The sequence below is a fragment of the Pleurodeles waltl genome, chromosome 5 (assembly GCF_031143425.1).
Source record: "Pleurodeles waltl isolate 20211129_DDA chromosome 5, aPleWal1.hap1.20221129, whole genome shotgun sequence".
Classification (NCBI taxonomy): domain Eukaryota; kingdom Metazoa; phylum Chordata; class Amphibia; order Caudata; family Salamandridae; genus Pleurodeles; species Pleurodeles waltl.
Genome location: NC_090444.1, coordinates 1,106,523,646 through 1,106,545,474, shown reverse-complemented (window position 1 = coordinate 1,106,545,474; position 21,829 = coordinate 1,106,523,646).

Genomic DNA, 21,829 nt, shown 5'->3' with positions numbered 1-21,829 from the left:
TAGTGTGGTGGTCCTGTGGCGGGGCGTCCCGTCCACTAGCGCCGGTGGAGGTGGTGGCCAGTTCATCGTCCATGCTAGTGTCAGGGGGCCCTTGTACTGCCACAGTGTCCCTCCTGGTGTTGAGTACTTCCTTCAGCACCCCTACGATGGTGCCCAGGGTGGAGCTGATGGTTCTGAGTTCCTCCCTGAAGCCCATATACTGTTCCTCCTGCATGTGCTGGGTCTCCTGAAATTTGGCCAGTACCGTTGCCATCGTCTCCTGGGAGTGGTGGTATGCTCCCATGATGGAGGAGAGGGCCTTGTGGAGAGTGGGTTCCCTTGGCCTGCCTGCCCCCTGTCGCACTGCAGCCCTCCCAGTTCCCCTGTGTTCCAGTGCCTCCATCCCCTGGACCGTGTGCCCACTGCCCCCAGGTCCCTGTTGTTGTTGGGGTGGTAGGTTATCCTGGGTTCTCTGTAGTGGTGGACACACAGCTGATTGACGTGTCCTGGGGACGGAGGTATGGGCCAGCTGGGTGGGTGCTGTGCTGGTGTTTTCCAGAGGGGGGAAGGTCTGTGGTGGCCTGTGCCTGTGTAAGGGGAACCGACTGTCCAGAGGTCCCCGATGGTCCGGTCTGGTCATCTAGATCCAGTTGGACAGAGGTGCTGTCATCACTGTGGGCCTCTTCTGTTGGTGGTGTGGACATGTGTGGACCCTCCTGTCCGGTGACGTTGGGTAGGGGTCTTGCAGGGGTATAAAAGGATGTTTGTTAAATCTGTGTGTGTAATGGTGTGCAATGGTTGGGTGAGCGTGTACCCCAGTTCTAGCATTCCTGTGTGGGAGCTTGTGTGATGGTGGTTTAGGGGGTGTATGGGTATGTGCAGTGGGCATGCTTTAGTGATGGGTGTCCATGCTTTGTTGTTGCATGAAGGGCTTGGTGTTAGAATGTGTGGTTTGTGATGTTGGGACATTTGAGAGGAGTTAGAGTGATGGGTGAGGGTGAGGGTGGGGGGATGTGCTGGCATGCAGGTAGGGTGGGAGATGTAATAGTTAAGATTTGACTTACAAGAGTCTATTCCTCCAGCTACTCCTGCGAGGCCCTCAGGATGCAGAATCTCCAAGACCTCCTCCTCCCATGTTGTTAGTTGTGGGGGAGGAGGTGGGGGTCCGCCGGCAGTCCGCTGAACCACCAGGTGGTGTCTTGAGACCACGGAACGCACCTTCCCCCATAGGTCGTTCCACCTCTTCCTGATGTCCTCACGATTTCTTGGGTGTTGTCCCACTGCGTTGACCCTGTCGACTATTGTTCGCGATAGCTCCATCTTCCTTGCAATTGAGGTGTGCTGCACCTGTGATCCGAATAGCTGTGGCTCTACCCGGATGATTTCCTCCACCATGACCCTGAGCTCCTCCTCCGAGAACCTGGGGTGTCTTTGCCGTGCCATGGGGTGGTGTAGGTGATGTGTGGGGTGGAGTGTGTGGTGATAAGTGTGGTGATATGTAGTGGTGTGTTGTGTGAGGTGCGTGGAATTTGTGTGGGTGATGGTGTTGTGTGGCTGTGGATGCTGTTGTTCTTGCTGGTGGTGTCTCTCTCTGTCCTTCTTTCTGAATTTTTTGTCGTAAGGGTTTGTGGGTGATATGGGTGTGTGTTTTATGTTGTAATGGGTGTGTGGGAGTGGTGTGTGCATGTGTCTCAGGTGTGTGTATTTTGAATTGTCCAATGTGGGGATGTTTTGTATATGTGAGTGTATTTTGAGAGCAGCGGTGTGTACCGCCAACGGAATACCGCGGATGAAAGACCGCCGCGTGAATTCGTGTGTCATGATAGTGTGGGCGTATTTCTGTTGGCGTGATGGTGGAGGATTTGTTATCGCCAGTTTATCACTAACCTTTGGTGTGGCGGACTTATGTGGGTGTCTGAATTTTGGCGGATTCCGAGAGTTGGGTCATAATAGCTGTGGCGGAATCCCGCGGCGGTGTGTTGGCGGTCTTCTGCACGGCAGTAAGCGTCTTTTAACGCCAATGTTGTAATGACCGCCTTATTGTTTGTTCACACAGTCTTTGAATAAATCTTTGTGGTGTATACTTTCCTTATATTACATTAAGGGTATTTTGACATTTCTTTTGCTTTGCCCACACAGCTGTTTGGTATGTAAATAAGGCCATGTATGTATGTATTTGTATGTATTTCACATTTATAAAGTGCATTCCAGCCAAGGCATCGAAGCGCTAGGAACAGGAGTGAGAGAACCACGAAAGACAGAACAAATAGAGAACATGGTCACGTCTCCCGTGGAAAGAGACAAGTTTTTAACTTCTTTCTAAAGGCCAAAAAATTGTGTTCTTCCCTCATCATAGGGGGAAGCATATTCCAGTGTTTAGCTGCAGCACCGTAAATGCCTTATCACCCCATCTGGCCTTTCGAGTCTGTGGTATATAGGCCAAATTGGAGTCTGCAGATCTAAGCTGATGGCTAGGGGTATACCAGTAATGCCCCGAAGTCAAATGTTCAGGGCTGCTGATATATAAAGCTTTATGTGTTAAACATATTGTCTTAAAGACAATACGTTTCCTCACCGTTAATCAGTGTAGTTGCCTCAAAGTAGCACTAGCCGAAGTGGAGCAAGGAAGATTGAGTTTTAGACGAGCAGCAGTGTTCTGGATAAGTTGAAGTCTACTAAGTGAAAGCTTGTCAATATTAAGCAATAGTGTATTGCAGTAATCTATTTAGAGATTACCAAAGCAAGAGACACCGTAATTCTGAGCTTCTCTTGTAAATAGGGAATTTTTTTTTTCTGAGTTTTCAATATCCAGAAACAGGTTTTATTGATAGACTTAACTTGTGGCTTAAAAGATAAGGCAGTATCAAAAATCACCCTCACATTTTTAGTAGAGCTAACAGGAACAGGTGGGTCTCCACACACAGATGGCCACCAGTGGGAGCTCCAGAGATTTCTACTAGAACCAAAGAGAAGAATTTCAGTTTTCATTTTGAGCCAATTCAGGTCCATCCATCTGTTGATCTCACATATACGTCAATTGGATCAGTCAGCAACTGCTTCCCAATTCCCATGTACAGGAATGATTGAGTATCATCCGCATAAGAGGTGGTCAAGAAATGAAAAGAGTGAATCAGTCTGGCCAATGAAGCCATATATAAATTAAACAGGGTGGAACTAAGCGAGGAACCCTGAGGTACACTGCATGGTAACTCATATACAGGTGCTCTAAAATCTCCACAGGTTACTATGGTAGATCTGTCTTCAAAAACCATTGCAAATTGGCAGTTTTGCTCATGGGCTGACAATGAAACACCCACACACAGGCTACTAACATATATAAATGTGTGACAGCTTCATAAAAACTCTTGTGTAAAAAAGACTAGATAACCTGGGACTGCCGTTCTGAACCAGTGCATCCCTTGAACGCTGTAGGCAGGACTAATAGTACGACTAAAGACTCTTTAATAGTTATCCACTTTTGAAGGTACAGCAAAAGAGCAATGTACCAGTGTCAAATATTGTTCATGACAGAGAAAAAACTTGCTAAGTGGATCTGCCATTGAACCTGCTGGAGTTTTCTGCTGCACTGATGTTTACAGTAAAAGCATTTTGAAAAATGTCCTTTGTCACTTGTGTTTCTCAAACGATAGACACCCCTTAGATGTTTTGTAATCAATTTATTTTAATAATATCTACACACCTCCTGAGGAGCAGTTTAGATGCTAAAAGTAAATAACACAACACAAATGGCTGCAGAAATTAAGATTACGGTCTAATCCTTCATCCACTTAGGTGTTTTTAACAAATTCATATTTAAGAAATCTAGACCTTCAGCTTTTGAATTTATGGATAAATAATGAGCCTCACTCTGCAGTCTTCACACAATGAATAATACTGTCTAACAAAGAAATCACAATATCCCCACTCTGACTGCTTCTGCCATTGTTTTTATTTGACAGGTACAATGTTGTAAGTTGTTTTCTGATGGCTGCATTAATGCAAAGTTGAAGAGAAAACATTGTCCAGCTTTGACATTTTCACATTCAAGAAAATATTTAGAATGTACTCCCCTGTGTACTTATAGTTAATCAGTAGTGCACATGTTTAAATATTGTTAAAATACTGTCTTTATTTTGATTTAATATATCATTGAATTCTACATATTGCTTCGGGGTTGAATTGGCAATCTATGTATATCACATATGGCTACTTGATGTGTGACATACTTACCAAAGGCTGGAGCTCATAATAAGTAATTGTGGTAAACGTTCTCACAGAATAAGAGATATATTTTTTAATCAATTTTCTTGTCTTGTAAGTGAATTTGGTTAGAATGTGAGAGACACAATTTAACAAAATTGGTAAATAATGTTCAAAAACACACAACAATAATCCTAATTCTTCTTTTTAGACATGATATGATTGGATTGGATTTAGGAATAATTATACTGACAAAGGTATATTTTAACATTTATAATTTACACCAGAAATATCTCTTTCTAAAAATGTCTAAAAGTACTAAACTACAGTATAGAATAACCACATATAAAACTATGCTAAACATATAATTAGACTGCCGTATTGTCAGTGTTTAGTTTGTGGATGTCAGTGATATTTTATCAGTGTTTCACAAAACTTTTGAGATTAGTGTTTATCATTGTTTATTCAGTAGCCTAACCTTCACAATGGACACAACTGTGTTTTCAACATTTACAATGCATGTTGTTTCTGCGGTGATTGTTATAAAGCACACATATTTCATTTATAGGTGAAGTAATGAAAGGTGTTTTGAGTACAAAAAGTCTGAGTATTGCACTCTCACTCACATCTCATTACCCTGTCTCATATCTTATTACCTGCCACACTCACTCTGTCAGCACTCTATATGGTTTACAGGACTAATAACGGATTTAATACATAAGAGTGCTAAATTTAAATGTTTTAATAAACAAGTTCCTGGACCTAGTTGGGGGTCACTCACCTACTCTTTCCTGAATATTATGACATTGTTGGAGTGGTCAAACCTACCAATACCTTAGTACCTTGTGAAACATTCAATATTTTGAATTACACCAGATTGTTTGTAGTACTACATTCAAAGGTATATTAGACTTGTTGATTTAGGCATGCTCACCACTGCATTCTTTGCTTGACTGCTTTAAAGTGGTAATCCTGTTCTGAGGATATTCATAGCTTCTAATTGTCCCCATGACAAATGTCTCACTTTAGGCAGTCCTGACCTTTTGACCTATATTATATTGTACTCTGGGACTTGAAATATTGCTGTTAACATTCTAAATATGGGTGCATAAACACAGCAGCAAAGTGCAAATCTGTAAAAAGCTATGATTAGCTGAAGGCATGACACACAATTGGACACCTTACAGCTATGAATTTTCTTGACGTGTGGAAAGTCTTATTTTCGTCACTTTCCTATGTACATGTTGCCTGTATTTTTTTCACAGGTACCTGTAAGTACACCTTGAATTCAATGTTTAAAGGCTTGATTTATGGAAGTTGACCTGCTGTCAATACTGACTTGTAAGAAAAGGGGCTGAAAAACCAAAGGAGTTTACCTATTCTGTGTCAGAGGGTAAATATTATATTTCATATTGGCTAGGCAGCCATTTCACCAATCAGTAAAAGATTTAACACTGCCAAAAGATCAAATATAATGTTAACATTATCAGAGCCTCTACAGTATGCAAACTATATAGATAGTTCCTCGACAGCTTTTTCTAAACCCTACACCTTTAATTCAAGCACACAGAACTGGAAGAAACAAAAGGAAACATGAACAAAACGTTAGTGACATCCCTAAATAAAATAACTCAAGCAGAATAATCTTAGAACAGCCTTTTTTTCTCCTCCTTGTATAACAAAGCTGCATTGTGTCGACCCTTCAGGAAGAAATAACAATGACTCATTTTCTCTCACTTACCTTTTGTTGAATGGAATTCTATTTTGTGGTTGTGCATGTTTTTCGCCCCCTCCCTCTAATCTCACTGCCTAAATTGTCTACTCTAAATTAAATACTTACATTATTCTAAAAATAACACACTCTGAAATCTTTCTAATGTTATAAAATACTTCAATGTACAATATTGCAATTACAATTACAATAACAATAATAATATATACTCATAATAAGTTACTTCAAGTCCATCTACAAGTTTATGTCCACTGGATTATGATTTTAAAGCTGTCCAGGCACCCATGTAACACAACAGTTGATTTGATTTAAAATCTTTATTCAGTTCTAAAATAAAACCATAAACGTACAAATAACAAGGCCCGAGAAGCATAAAAAGAAATACTTTGTTATATTGGTGGTGCACATGACACTGCATGCTGACATTGGCTGCCAAACGTGTCACATTGCATTACAATATTTTAAAACCCAGGGTCAAAATATTAAATATAATGGATAAAATATAAAATATAAACTAAAATACAAGTTACTGGCAGTAACAACAGAATATAACACAGTTTGTAATATATCGCAAGGCTCATGAGCTGTGTCATAAAAATTACGTTCACAAGATATAGGGGGAGCCAACCCATTATAAAGCACTAATGCAATGTAGTAAGTTTAGACAAGCCTCTAGGGTCACAACGTGCCTGTGATGCTTGGTGCATTAAAATATGTCTGGTTAGAACCTATCAGCAAATTATGGTATTACCATGCTATGATGACCCGTGGTTGGCCACTATATTCTATAGTGAAAATCCCTCTAATTTGCGTAATGTATGGTCATATAAAAAAGAGTGGTAAACCTACTAAAACATAACTTTAAAAAACAGTCATTGTTCTACTGCAGTCTTACAGTCCCACTTAGGGTTTTACCTATTACCTTCATAAAAATAGAACATCCGGGCTAAACTGCCAGGCACTACCACACTGTGGGGCATTAATTGCAGAGTGTAGGTAGATGAAACTTTTGGGCCATCAGCAATCACATACCATGCCAAAAGGGAGCTTAGTTCATATAAATGAGATGTTTTCTAGCATAAAAGAGCTTTCTTATAAGAGAGGTGTTAGACTTGGCATCCTTGGTGTGGTCTTCCCCAAATTTTTGCCTCTGTTTCCCAGGTTGTTGATGTTTGCTGTTTTTGTTACTCTGGGCACTTTCCCACTGCTATCCAGTGCTAAAGTGCAAGTGCTCCTATACCAAATGTGTATGTAATTGGTTCATCCATGATTGGCATATTTGATTTACTGGTAAGTCCCTAGTACAGTGCACTAGAGGTGCCGAGGGCCTGTAAATCAAATGCTACTAGTGGGCCTGCAGCATTGGTTGTGCCACCCACATTAGTAGCTCTGTAAACACATCTCAAACCTACCACTGCAGTGTCTGTGTGTGCAGTTTTAAACTTTGAATTTGACTTGGAAAGTGTACCCACTTGCCAGGCCTAAACCTTCCCTTTTCTTACATGTAAGACACCCCTAAGGCAGGCCTTAGGTAGCCCCATGGGCAGGGTGCAGTGTATGTTTAAGGTAGGATATATACTAATGTGTTTTATATGTCCTAACAGTGAAATAATGCCAAATTCGGTTTTCTCTGTTGCAAGGCCTATCCCTCCCATAGGCTAACATGGGGGCTACCTTTAAATATGATTAAAGCGTAGATTCCCTTTGGGAGCGGATAGACATGTGGAGTTTGGGGTCTCTGAGCTCACAATTTAAAAATACATCTTTTAGTAAAGTTGATTTTAAGATTGTGTGTTTGAAAATGCCACTTTTAGAAAGTAAGCATTTTCTTGCTTAAACCATTCTGTGACTCTGCCTGTTGGTGGATTCCCTGTCTGGGTCAGTTTGACAGTTGGGTTGTTTGCACCTCTCTCTAGACAGTAACACAAAGGGAGCTCGGGTGTAGCCTGAATATCCTGATGAGCCATCTGTGCTAGGAGGGAGGGGAGGAGTGGTCACTCACACCTGAAAGAGCTGTGCCTGCCCTCACACAATGCAGTCTCCAACCCCCTGGTGTGTGTCTGGGGCCTGGCCTGGGCAAAGCAGAATTTCACAAACAGGAGAGACTTTTCTTTGAAGTAAGCCTACTTCAAAGGGTATAATAGGTATAAGAAGGGCACCCAAAACCACAGACTTTAGATCACTTCTGGAAATCAAGAGGAACCTCTGCCTGGAGAAGAGCTGAAGAGCTGAGGAGAAGTGCTGCCCTGCCTGTTACTCTGCTTTGTGGAGCTATCCTGCAGTTGCTGTTTCTGCTTGGTGAAAGTGGATAAAGACTGGACTTTGTTGTGCATTCCTGCTTGTAAAGAAATCTCCAAGGGCTTGTCCTGAGCTTGCATCCTGTTTTTGAAGTCTCAGGGACATCAAAGACTTCCCATGCCAGCACCTGGATTCTCTCCTGAGACTCCTGCCCTGCCAAGTGGTGCCCTATCCAGTTCCTGGGGCCTTGACAGGTGAAGCTGGAAGACCAAGCCCGAAAATCCACACAGAGGCTGCCGTACGGGGGAAATTTCTGATGCAACTTTCAAGATCAGCTGAAGAAACGGCAGGCCGCCGGCTCTGTCGCTGAAATCGACGCACTGCTTGTAGCGCAGCTAGAAGATCAGCGCATGGAGCTGGATAAATGATGTGCTGCATCGCTGACAGAGGCTGGTAACGTCGCAACTCACACAGCGCGGTTTTGCTATCACCGTGCAGCAGGATTTTTGACCCAAACCTTGCTGGGTGTGGAAAAACAACACAACAACTGCCCGCATCCGAGTGCTGCCCGGATTGACTCATCGCTCCCCTGTGGAGAGGAAAAACGATGAACGCCCGGTCCTTCCGGAGAAGGAGAAACGATGCACGAGCTCGCTTCTGGGTGAGAAAACAACACACCACTTAACCTTTTCGACACACACTTGCCCGTGCGTGTTATTTTAATGCAAACCAGGTACTTTTCAATGCTAACAGTGTTTTATCTGTTTATCAAAGGATTTAAGACTCTCTTTTTGCTTTTTAATTAATAACTTGACTTGTGTATGTTAGATTTTTGTCATTTTGGTCTTGTTTTGTTTAGATAAATATTGTCTATTTTTCTAAACCTGTGTTGTGGCATTTTGCAGTGTTTTAATTAGGTTACTGTGTGTGTTGGTACAAATATTTTACACCTAGCACTCTGAAGTTAAGCTTGCCTGCTCATGCCAAGCTACCAAGGGGGTCAGCGGGGGTTAGCTGAGGGTGATTCTCTTTTACCCTGACTAGAGTGAGGGTCCTTGCTTGGACAGGGGGTAACCTGACTGCCAACCAAAGACCCAATTTCTAACATTGATGATCAGCGGTTGGGACTGCACTTGTATTTGTACTTGACATACAGTGATTAAGTGTACACTACTGTTTTCAGTACAGACCACTACGTGACCACATACTACTTGTCTTGTGATTTTTCCTTTTCTCTTTGGGACTTCTTTTTGTTCTACTTCTTGCTGATCCCTTGATTGACTTTTTCTTGAACTTCAGTTGGGAACTTGTTTTTCTGCCTTTGAAACTTTGCACGTTTTAACTCTTCATCATGTCTCAATCTGGAGATGCAGCAGCTGGAGCTGCTTTTGACCCAGAGAAATTGGAGAGCTGTACAGTGGCTCAGTTGAAGTAGTTCTGTAAAGATTTTGCCTGTCCCATTAATAGCTCTTCCAAGAAGGAGGAGCTGCAAAAGGCGCTGAGGGCCTGGATGACAATCAAAGAAGCTGAGGGGCACACAGAGGAGGAGCAAGAATGAGAGGAGGGGGTGCAAGTCACTCACAATTATGTAGTGGGTGGGCCTGTTATGTCCAAGGAGAGAGTCTCCAGGGCAGGTAGTAGTGTGTCCTCCAAGGGTCTGACACCTGAAGAGTTACAGGACAGACAGGCAGAGAGAGAATACCATTTGAAGCTGAAGAAGCTCAGTCTAGAGATGGAAGAGAGAAGGATGGCTATTGAGGAAAGGAAGATGCTGCTGGCTCATGTGCATAGCTTGAAGGAGTTAGACCATAGGAGCCAGTCCAGTTGAGATGGTGGCAGCAACAGCACAGTGCAGCCTGAGAAAAGGGTACACATTCCAAAAGACCTAGTGAAGGCTTACAAGAGGGAGGATGACATATACTTGTGGTTTAAGGGGTATGAGTCTGCTCTCCACATGAATCTGGTCTCTGAAGCTCATTTGGGGGCGAGTCTGTGGAAGCACTTTGAGGTAGAGGTGAGGGATAATCTGACATCCTTAGGGGATTCTCATGGGCTCACTTACTCTATCATGAAGGATGTCCTACTCACAAGATATGGTCTCACCCTGAGCAGTTTAAGGACAAGTTTAGGGCCTATAAGAAGAAGTAATCCCAAACATGGATGGAGTGTGTTGATACATTCTGCAGGTCTCTGGATGGTTGGGTGAAGGGCAGTAAGGTAACAGCGTATGAGGGGCTTTACAATTTGATTGCTTGGGAGCACATGTACAGTTTATGTTTTCCAGAACTGCGCCAGCACCAGCACCTAATTGACAGCAAGTTGACTGATTCCAGGAAGCTTGCACAGGAAGTGGACCGCTGGGAGAGCACCAGGGTCCTCAAAAGGTAGGGTGGAGACCACGTCAAGGGTGGACAGAGTCCCTCTCAGAAGAAAGGGGGGGGTAAGGGTAAACAGGGGGAGTTCTCTGAAGGGCCCCAAACTGATTCCAAGGGTAAATATTCCCAGCCCCCCAAGTGAGAAGAAGCCATGGTTCTCCAAAGGGAAGCCAGTGGCAGGGGGTTCCCCACGTAAATGTTATGCATGTGAACAAGTGGGTCATGTGAAGGGGGGACCCCAAATGCCCCAAGAGTACACCGGCACCCACTTGTGTGCAGTCCAATGGTTTAGCTAGTGTAACGCTTGGGGAGGAGTTGGTTCCCGGTGGGTGGGAGCCAGCTGAGGTGACCCTTGTCTCACTAGGGGACAGTGAGATGGTCCAGAGAACCCTCGTGCCTGAGAACACTAAGAGGTACAGGCACTGGGTAACTATCAATGGACAGAGGGTGGAGGCTCTGGGAGACACAGGAGTCAGTGTGACTACTGTGAGGAGTCACCTGGTGTCTGAAGAGCAGATTGACCCCCGTGTACTTCACCAAGTAGTTGCAGTGGACAACTCAGAGCACCAGTGTAGAGTGGCTCAGGGTCCCTTTGAATGGGGGGGTCTCAGGTTCCTTGAAGGTAGCTGTGAGTCCAACCATGTCTGTAGATTGTTTGCTTGGCAATGACCTGGAGGATTCCCCTTGGAAGGAGGTGGAACACAGGTCACACTTGGAGAAGTTGGGTCTGCCTGGGTGGGTATGCGTATCCACCAGGTCAATGGCAGCCCGTCAGGGTGGTCAAGAGCCCCTGGAGCCTGAAACAGTGGCCCAGGGGACCACCAAAAAGAGGAAGGGCGGGGGCATGGGAAACCAGCCCCAGAAGTTCCCAAGGTCCGGTAGGAGGCAGAGCCTGAGGGTGATGCTCCAGAGGCTATCGGGGAACAGGTGGCTAAATTGGGGGAGGTCCCTGAGATGTTGCAGTGGCAGCAGGATGGGGGGCGCACCAAGAAAGCATTCTGTGCAGCACAGAAGACATGCCCTACTCTGGTGGAATTGTGGCAGCAGGCTGCAGACCAGGTGGCTCGCAAGGAGCCAGGATCTCACCTGATCTACTGGGAGGTCGACTTCCTGTATAGTGAGCCTTATGTTCCTGAGCCTGGGTCAGCCCATGTGCTGGTGGTACCCCAGTACTTTAGGGCCTTCCTACTGGGGTTGGCTTATGATGTGCCTTTAGCTGGACATTCGGGATGGGACAATAACTTTGAGAGGCTTGTTACCCACTTTCACTGGTCCCTAATGTGCAGGCACTCATATGCACATTGCAGGTCTTGCCAAACTTGTCAGGCAAGTGACAAGAGTGGGGTGAAATGTAAGGTTCCCCTCCAACATTTTTCTGTTGTTAGTACCCCCTTTGAAAGTGTTGGTATTGACATTGTGGGGCCTCTGGATCCCAAGACAGCCATGGGCAACAGGGTCATCCTGGTCTTGGTGGACCATGCCACCCGGTACCCAGAAGCCATTCCTCTGAGGTCAATCACTTCCCCTGTGGTAGGTTGTGCTTTGATGGGGGTTTTTACCCACAAGGGGTTCCCCAAGGAAGTGGTATCTGATAGGGTACCAACTTCATATCTCCCATTTTGAAGTCTCTGTGGAAGGAGTGTGGGGTAACCTACAAGTTCACCACCCCTTACCACTCCCAAAGCAATGGTCTGGTTGAGAGATTCAAAGGAACTTGAAAGGCATCATTATGGGCCTGTCAGAGCCCTTGAGGAAGAAGTCGAACATTCTCTTGCCATGCCTTCTGTTCGCTTACAGGGAGGGGCCTCAAAAGGGACTTGGGTTTAGTCCTTTTGAGCTGATCTATGGCCACCCTGTGAGGGAGCCTTTAAGTCTACTGAACGAGGCTTTGGAAAAAGCTCCTAGTAAAACCCCCAGGATGTATTTAGCTACATGCTGGCTCTGTGAAACCAGACTGCCCGCTCCAGAAGTCTTGCACAGGAGATCCTGGAAGCAAGTCAGGAGGATATGAAACGGTGGTATCTGAGAAACCAGACTGCCCGCTCCAGAAGTCTTGCACAGGAGAACCTGAAAGCAAGTCAGGAGGATATGAAACAGTGGTATGATCGGAATGCCACTCTGGTCGAGTTTCAACCTGGTCACAAAGTGTGGGTGATGGCACTAGTGGAGCCTGTGGTGCTCCAAGACAAGTGGACTGGGCCTTTTCATGTGGTGGAGCACAAGAGTGAAGTCACCTACCTGGTGCACTTGCAGATTCCCAGGAACCATTTAAGGGTCCTGCATGTTAACCGCCTCAAACTACACTTCGAGCGGACTGAACTGCCCATGCTCCTTGCAACAGATGATTGGGTGGAGGAGGAGAGTGAGCCTCTTCCTGACCTTCTGTCTGCAGGAGAAAAAGAAGGGTCTGTGGAGGGAGTGATCTTCTCCCCCTCCCTGACTGCAGAGCAGTAGAGGGACTGTCGCCAGGTGTTCGGACAGTTCGCCTCACTGTTTTCCCTGATCCCAGGGGTCACACACTTGTGCACACATGATGTGGACACTGGGGACAGTCCACCCATTAAACAGAAAGTTTATAGGGTGACTGACAGGGTCAGGGCTAGCATTAAGGATGAGTTATCCAAGATGTTTACCCTAGGGCTTATTGAACATTCCAGCAGTCCTTGGGCCAGCCCAGTGGTATTGGTCCCAAGGGCCGCTGCACCTGGTGCCACTCCAGAACTCAGCTTCTGAGTGGACTACCGGGGACTCAATGCGGTCAGCAAGACTGACACAGACCCCATCCCCGAGCTGATGAGCTCATTGATCATTTGGTAGCTGCCACCTACCTCAGCACATTTGACTTAACATCTGGGTATTGGTAGATTGCCTTGACTGAGGGGGCCAAGGAGAGGTCTGCATTTTCTACCCCAGGTGGGCACTTTCAATTTAAAGTGATGCCATTTGGGATGAAGAATGCCCCTGCCAACTTTCAGAAATTGGTCAACCAGGTGTTGGCTGTGCTGGATGAGTTCATTGCTGCTGCCTACCTGGATGACATTGCTGTTTTTGTTTCCACATGGGAGGAACATCTGCCACACCTCTGCAGAGTGTTGGAGGCCCTGCAGAAGGCAGGCCTCACTATTAAGGCAAGCAAGGGCCAAATAGGGCAGGGTTCTGTGGTGTACTTGGGACACCAGGTAGGGAGTGGCCAGGTGGCATCCCTACAGCCACAAATTGACACCATTCTGGCTTGGGAGCCTCCCAAAACCCATACTGAGGTGAGAGCCTTCTTAGGCCTCATTGGCTAGTACAGGAGGTTTGTCAAGGGGTATGTTACCATTGTCACCCCTTTACTGAGTTGACTTCTAAGAAGCAACCCAAAAAGGTAATCTGGACAGAAACTTGCCAGACTGCTTTTGATGCCCCGAAGGCCACAATGTGCACAGCACCTGTGCTGAAGGCACCTGGCTACTCCAACGAGTTTGTTGTACAAACAGACGCCTCAGAGCATAGTATTGGAGCAGTACTTGCACAGCTTAATGAAGAAGGGTTAGATCAACCTTTAGCCTTCATTAGCGGGAGGCTACTTCCCATGGAACATAGGTGGGGTGCAATAAAACGTGAAGCATTTGCTGTGGTCTGGGCGCTGAAGAAGCTAAGACCCTACTTGTTTGGGACTCACTTCTGGGTTCAGACAGACCACAGGCCACTCAGACGGTTAATGCAGATGAGGGGTGAGAATCCAAAACTGTTGAGGTAGTCCATTTCCCTACAGGGGATGGACTTTACAGTGGAATACCGCCCTGGTACAGAACACGCCAATGCTGATGGTCTGTCCATATTCTTCCGTCTTAGTGATGAGAACTCCCACGAGGTTGGGTAGTTGCTCCCCACTTTCAGCTGGGGGGGACACTTGTTAGACTTGGCATCCTTGACATGGTCTCTCCTAACTTTTTGCCTCTGTGTCCCAGGTTGTTGATGTGTGCTGGACTCTGTTTTTGCTGTTTTTGTTACTCTTTACCATTGCTATGCAGTGCTAAAGTGCAAGTGCTCCTATACAAAATGTGTATGTATTTGGTTCATCCATGATTGGCATATTTGATTTCCTGGTAAGTCCCTAGTACAGTGCACTAGAGGTGCCCAGGGCCTGTAAATCAAATGCTAGTAGTGGGCCTGCAGCACTGGTTGTGCTACCCACATTAGTAGCTCTGTAAACATGGCTCAGACTTGCCACTGCACTGTCTGTGTGTGCAGTTTTGAACTGCCAATTCGATTTGGAAAGTGTACCCATGTACCAAGCCTAAACCATTCCTTTTCTTACATGTAAGACACCCCTAAGGTAGGTCCTAGGTATCCCCATGGGCAGGCTGCAATATATGTTTAAGGTAGGACATATACTAATGTGTTTTATATGTGCTAACAGTGAAATACTGCCAAATTTGTTTTTTACTGTTGCAAGGCCTATCCCTCTCGTAGGATAACATGGGGGTTGCCTTTAAATAGGATTAAAGCGTAGATTCCCTTTGGGAGCGGATAGACATGTGAGTTTGGGGTCTCTGAATTTTCTTGCTTAAACCATTCTGTAACTCTGCCTGTTTGTGGATTCCATTTCTGGGTCAGTCTGAGTTGGGCTGTTTGCACCTCTCTCTAGACAGTGACACAAAGGGAGCTGGGTTGTAGCCTGCACCATCCTGATGAGCCATCTGTACTAGGAGAGATGGGAGGAGATTCACCCACACCTGAAAGGGCTGTGCCTGCCCTCACACAATGCAGTCTCCAACCCCCTGGTGTGTCTGGGGCCTGACCTGGCCTGGGCAATGTAGGATTTCACAAACAAGAGAGACTTTTCTTTGAAGTAAGCCTACTTCAAAGGGCAAAATGGGTATAAGAAGGGCACCCAAAACCACAGACTTTAGATCACTTCTGGAAATCAAGAGGAACAGCTGCCTGGAGAAGAGCTGAAGAGCTGAGGAGAAGTGCTGCCCTGCCTGTGACTCTGCTTTGTGGAGCTATCCTTCAGTTGCTGCTTCTGCCTGGTGAAAGTGGATAAAGACTGGACTTTGTTGTGCATTCCTGCTTGTGAAGAAATCTCCAAGGGCTTGTCCTGAGCTTGCCTCCTGTTGTTGTAGTCTCAGGGCCATCAAAGACTTCCCCTGCCAGCACCTGGACTCTCTGCTGAGACTCCTGCCCTGCCAAGTGGTGCTCTATCCAGTTCCTGGGGCCTTGACAGATGAAGATGGCAGACCAAGACTGAAAATCCACGCACAGGCCACCCTGCGAGGACATTTCCGAAGCAACATCCGAGAGCGGCTGAAGAAGCAATGCACCGCTGGCTCCGTGGCTGAAATCAATGCAGCGCTTTCAGCACGGCTGGGAGACTGATGCACATGGCTGGAAAAAACACGCACCCCATCGCTGACAGAGGCTGGTAACGTCGCAACCTGCACGGCGCGGTTCAGCCATCACCGTGTGGCAGGATTTTCAGCGCAAACCTTGCTGGGCGTGAAAAAACAACGCAACGACTGCCCGGACTTAAGTGCTGCCTGGATGAATGCATCCCTCCCCTGCGGGGAGGAAAAGTGACGAATGCCTGTCCGACTGGAGAAGGAGAAACCACACACAAGCTTGCTTGCGAATGAGAAAACGATGCACCACTTACCTTTCTCGATGCACACTCGCCCGTGCATGTTATTTTAACGTGACCCAGGTACGTTTCATTGCTAACAGTGTTTTATCTGTTTATCGAAGGATTTAAGAATCTCTTTTTGCTTTTTAATCCATAACTTGACTTGTGTTTGTTCCATTTTTGACGTTTTGGTCTTGTTTTGTTTAGATAAATATTTTCTATTTTTCTAAACCTGTGTTGTGTCATTTTGTAGTGTTTTCATTAGGTTACTGTGTGTGTTTGTACAAATACTTTACACCTAGCACTCTGAAGTTAAGCCTGCCTGCTCGTGCCAAGCTACCAAGGGGGTGAGCGGGGATTAGCTGAGGGTGATTCTCTTTTACCCTGACTAAAGTGAGGGTCCTTGCTTGGACAGCGGGTAACCTGATTGTCAACCAAAGATCCCATTTCTAACAAGAGGCAACACTAAAACGCATGTGTGGATCGTGCATGGAACTTAGATATAAATAAGCATAATTATAATTCCTAACATTCTTAGCAAGAACATTGGTTTTAAATAGAATTTCCTGATTCCAGTATAGAAGCTAAAATAGGTTAAAATGCATTGTTGATTGAGTGGATCCTCCCTCACATGGGCATTTGATAGCTGTCTCAGACAATTGTTTGATTTTTGGAAAGGCTACCAGGACATGAACTGTACCCAATCAGAGATGTGTCAGGACAAAACAATGTGGGGTATTAGATATAAATGTTAGATACCTCTGGCAGTCCTCCTGCTTTGCCACAAAGTGGTATCTAACAACTGAGGGTTTAGCACTATATTTGGCACAGCTAGCATAAGACTTTTATTACAGTAGTAATTGTAGGAGGCTGGCCTGGCTTATAGTGTGCACCTGATGGTACTTACACCATGTGCTAGGTCCAGTTATCCCTTATTAGTAGATTAGTAGTGTTCTAGCAGCTTAGGCTGATAGAGGTAGCTATAGCAGAGCAGCTTAGGCTGAACTAGGAGGCATGCAAAGCTTCTACTATACCACTTATATCACTTAGTACTATATCATAAGAAAACACAATACTCAGAGTTACTAAAAATAAATGACTTTATTTTAGTGAAAATATGCCAAAAGTATCTCAGAGGATATACTCCCTTAGGAGCTAAGTAATATACATAAAATATAAACACAAATCAAAATCAGGTAAGTAAACAGTTAGAAAAGTAGTGCAAACACTGTAGAACACAATAGAATGCAATAGGAGACAATAGGCCTAGGGGCAACACAAACCATATACTCCAAAAGTGGAATGAGAACCACAAATGGACCCAAGGTCTAGTGTAGTGTGTAGAGGGTTGCTGGGAGTGTAAGAAAACACTAAGGGTGTCCAAGATACCCGACCCCAAGACCCTGCAAAGTAGGAGTATTTTACCCTAGTACCCCAGAAAGACAGTAAAGTCGAGATATGGGATTCTGCAAAGACAACAACTGACTGCAAAGCACTGAAGACGGATTCCTGGATCTGAGGACCTGCAAAGGAAGGCGACCAAGTCCAAAAGTCACGCAAGTGTCCGGGGGGGGGGGGGGGGGGGGGCAGGAGCCCACTAAACCCCAGATGAAGGTGCAAAAGGGCTGTCTCTGGGTGGAAGAAGCCAAAGATTGTACAGCAACGGAAGGTGCCAGGAGCTTCTCCTTTAGTCAGAAGATGTACCACAGCGTGCTGGAGGATGCAGAGTTGTTTCCATGCAGAAAGACCGCAAACAAGCCTTGCAAGCTGCAAGAGTGCCGTTTGAGGATTTTGGGTTCTGCCAGAGCCCAGGAAGGACCAGGAGGTCGCCCCTTGGAGGAGGAGACACTCAGCAACACGAAGAGCTCACACAGAAGCAGGCAGCACCCGCAGAAGCACCTGAACAGGCATTCAGAAGATCTGAGCATGACGATCAACTCAGCACAACAAAAGAGGGTCCCACGAAGTTGGAGTCCAACTCAGCGAGTTGGGCAATGCACGACAGAGTGCTGGGGACCTGGGCTAGGCTGTGCACAAAGGAAGTCTTGCAAAAGTGCACAGAAGTCCTAGCTGCTGCAGTTCACGCATTACACAGGATTACTGTCTAGCGTGGGGAGGCAAGGACTTACCTCCACAAAATTTGGACAGAAGGGCCACTGGACTGTCAGGGACACTTGGATCCACCTCCTGTGTTCCAGGGACCACGCTTGTCAGGATGAGAGGGGACCCAGAGGACTGGTGATGCAGAAGTTTGGTGCCTGCGTTTGCAGGCGAAGATTACGTTGACCAACGGGAGATTTCTTCTTGGCTTCCAGTGCAGGGTGAAGGCAGACAGCCCTCAGAGCATGCACCACCAGGAAACAGTCGAGAAAGCTGGCAGGATGAGGTGCTACAATGTTGCTGGTAGTCTTCTTGCTACTTTGTTGCGGTTTTGCAGGCATCCTGGAGCAGTCAGCGGTCGATCCTTGGCAGAAGTCGAAGAGAGAAGTTCAGAGGAACTCTGGTGAGCTCTTGCATTTGTTATCTGGTGAGATACCCACGTGTGAGACCCTAAATAGCCCTCAGAGGAAGATTGGCTACAGAGAAAGGTAAGCACCGATCAGGAGGGATCTCCGACGTCACCTGCTGGCACTGACCACTCAGAGGTGTCCATTGTGCCCTCACACCTCTGCATCCAAGATGGCAGAGGTCTGGGACACACTGGAGGAGCTCTGGGCACCTCCCCTTGGGAGGTGCTGGTCAGGGGAGTGGTCACTCCCCTTTCCTTTGTCCATTTTCGCATCAGAGCAGAGCTGGGGGGATCCCTGAACTGGTGTAGACTGGCTTATGCAAGGAGGGCACCATCTGTGCCCTTCAAAGCATTTCCAGAAGCCAGGAGAGGCTATTACTCTCAGGCCCTTCACACCTATTTCCAAAGGGTAGAGGGTGTAACACCCTCTCTCAGAGGAAATCCTTTGTTCTGCCTTCCTGGGACTGGGCTGCCCAGGCCCCAGGGCGGCAAAAACCTGTCTGAGGGTTGACAGCAGTGGTAGCTGCTGAGAAAACCCCAGAAAGTTACTTTGGCAGTACCCGGGCTCTATGCTGGAGCCCTGGGGATGCATGGAATTGTGACAATTCCATGATCCTAGACATGTTATGGCCATGTTTGGAGTTACCACTGTGACACTACATATAGGTATTGACCTATGTGTAGTACACGCGTGGAATGGTGTCCCCGCACTTATAAAGTCCGGGGAAATTGCCCTGAACAATGTGGAAGCACCTTGGCTAGTGGCAGGGTGCCCTCACACTAAGTAACTTTGCACCTAACCTTCACCAAGTGAGGGTTAAACATATAGGTGACTTATAAGTTACTTAATGCAGTGTAAAATGGATGTGAAATAACGTGGATGTTATTTCACTTAAGCTGCAGTTGCAGTCCTGTGTAAGATTTGTCTGAGCTCCCTATGGGTGGCAAAAGAAATGCTGCATCCCATAGGGATCTCCTGGAACCCCAATACCTTGGGTACCTAGGTACCATATACTAGGGAATTATAAGGGTGTTCCAGTGTGCCAATCAGAATTGGTACAATTAGTCACTAGCCTGCAGTGACAATTTTAAAAGCAGAGAGAGCATAAGCACTGAGGTTCTGGTTAGCAGAGCCTCAATGATACAGTTAGGCACCACACAGGGAACACATACAGGGCACACTTTATGAGCACTGGGGTCCTGGCTAGCAGGATCCCAGTGACACAGGCAAAAACAAACATATATGGAGTAAAAAAGGGGGTAACATGTCAGGCAAGATGGTACTTTCCTACAACATGTCAATAAAACATAACTTTTAATCATTATACTCAGACCTTGTGAATTTACCTATAAGAAGATGGAAATTAACACACTGTTCTACTGCCCCAAAACCCCTCCTAAACCCATGTTCTGACTCTATTAGAACTCTATTATCCTCAGCCTATTGTTTCAATCTTTCTAGGATCACTCTGCCCAAGATTTTAGCAGAAGTATCTAGGAGGAAAATTTTGCAGTAGTGTTTGGAATTGCTGTTAGGGACCTTTTTAAAAATCAGATTTACCAATGATTCTGCACAGGTATTCGAAATATATCCTGCATTCAATACTTGAGTCAAAATAGGAGCCCATAAATCCAGTAGATATTCATACATATCAACCGGGACTCCACCTGGTCCTGCTGCTTTTTTTTAAGCAGCTCTTGTTAGTGACTGACTTCCAACGTGAGTTGTACATGTTTAAATTGAGTCCTTGTCTGAGTAGATTAAATTATATGATTGACTAAAAATGCTAGAGAAATGATCGACCCATGCTTGTATCGGTACACTTAATCTAAATCTGGAGCTGCTTATCTTTGAGAAAAGAGGAATTGATTGCTTTCAGAGTAAAGCACAATTTCGGGTAAACAAAGCATTCTTGTATTGCTTCCTATGGGTTGTTGCAAAGGATCGATTTCTTGGAGATGCATTTAGGGTTATTTGGAGCTTTTTTATGATCATGAATAACAGTGATCAAAACAGCCCTGCTGGCCTACGATGCTTAGCATTCAGTGAAAGGTGAACTTTAATGGAGTTAAAAATCCTCTAAAATGCCAGTTGAATGTCCCTATAACTAACTGCTATGGATAGATAGGATTCAAGGTACTGTTAATTATTATCTAGAATTCTTTTGGTAAACTGACTAGATTTGATGCCAGTCCATTTGAGGTGTGGCCCATTTCTTCTTGATACTTCATATTATGATCAACGTGCCCACTCGTTCAAAACTGTATAGTGAGGACCAGTGGGTTATTGTCACTTACAGAATTAGGTTTGATTGCGAGATTAACGAAGTTTGAAATACCATTTGTGGATAATATATTACAATTGATAGTGGTATTTGCTCCCTGCCAATAACGTTATGGTGATGACCAGACTTGGGATTACTATCTTCCAAAAGAGATACATTATATTTAAATAGTATACTATTCAAAGTGTTTCCATATGTTTTGTGAAGAAAATGTAGCTGACCATCCCCATCTGTAATGCCACACACTTCCTTGGTCGACAGTAAACATTTCTTTTTTTGGGGGATATGAGAACAAATTGGTTGTGCGGGGAATCTGTAAAGGTCTTGATGATGTCTGCTGAATGTGTTCTAGGAAGAGGAGTAGTTAGACCTCTTCTGGCCCTCCCAGAACTAGATGGAGCTACTGTGTTGACCACTGAGGAAAGTCTCTCAATGTGAACATCCTCAAGAGCCCAGATTTATTGTGTACAAATTACCAGAGCAGATGTTCCTAAGAATTGCCAGTCAGAAGATGACAACTTACTCCTCAGTCCAGACACATTCCATAATAATTTGTATATGATTAGCCATATAGAAGAAATTGCCATGGTTGCATATATTATCTATTTCAGTACAATTATGTCTAGAAAGAACTGGTAAAGTATTGTATTTCTTAAAAGGACCTGGCAAAGGGAAATCAGTCCAAGCTGAAGAGTATCTCAGACCTATGAAGATAATAGCAGGGTTCATTTGCATATTTTGAGTCACCATTAATGGATCCAGTTGATCTGTGGCAATTGTGGGTTTCGGTTCAGTGCCTGTGTTGACCTTGCCACAATGGATACTGCTCTGGGCATTCATGGTGGGGTTATTTGTTGAGGTTAAGTACTCCATACTTTGCCTTCTGAATGAAGAGTCATAAAT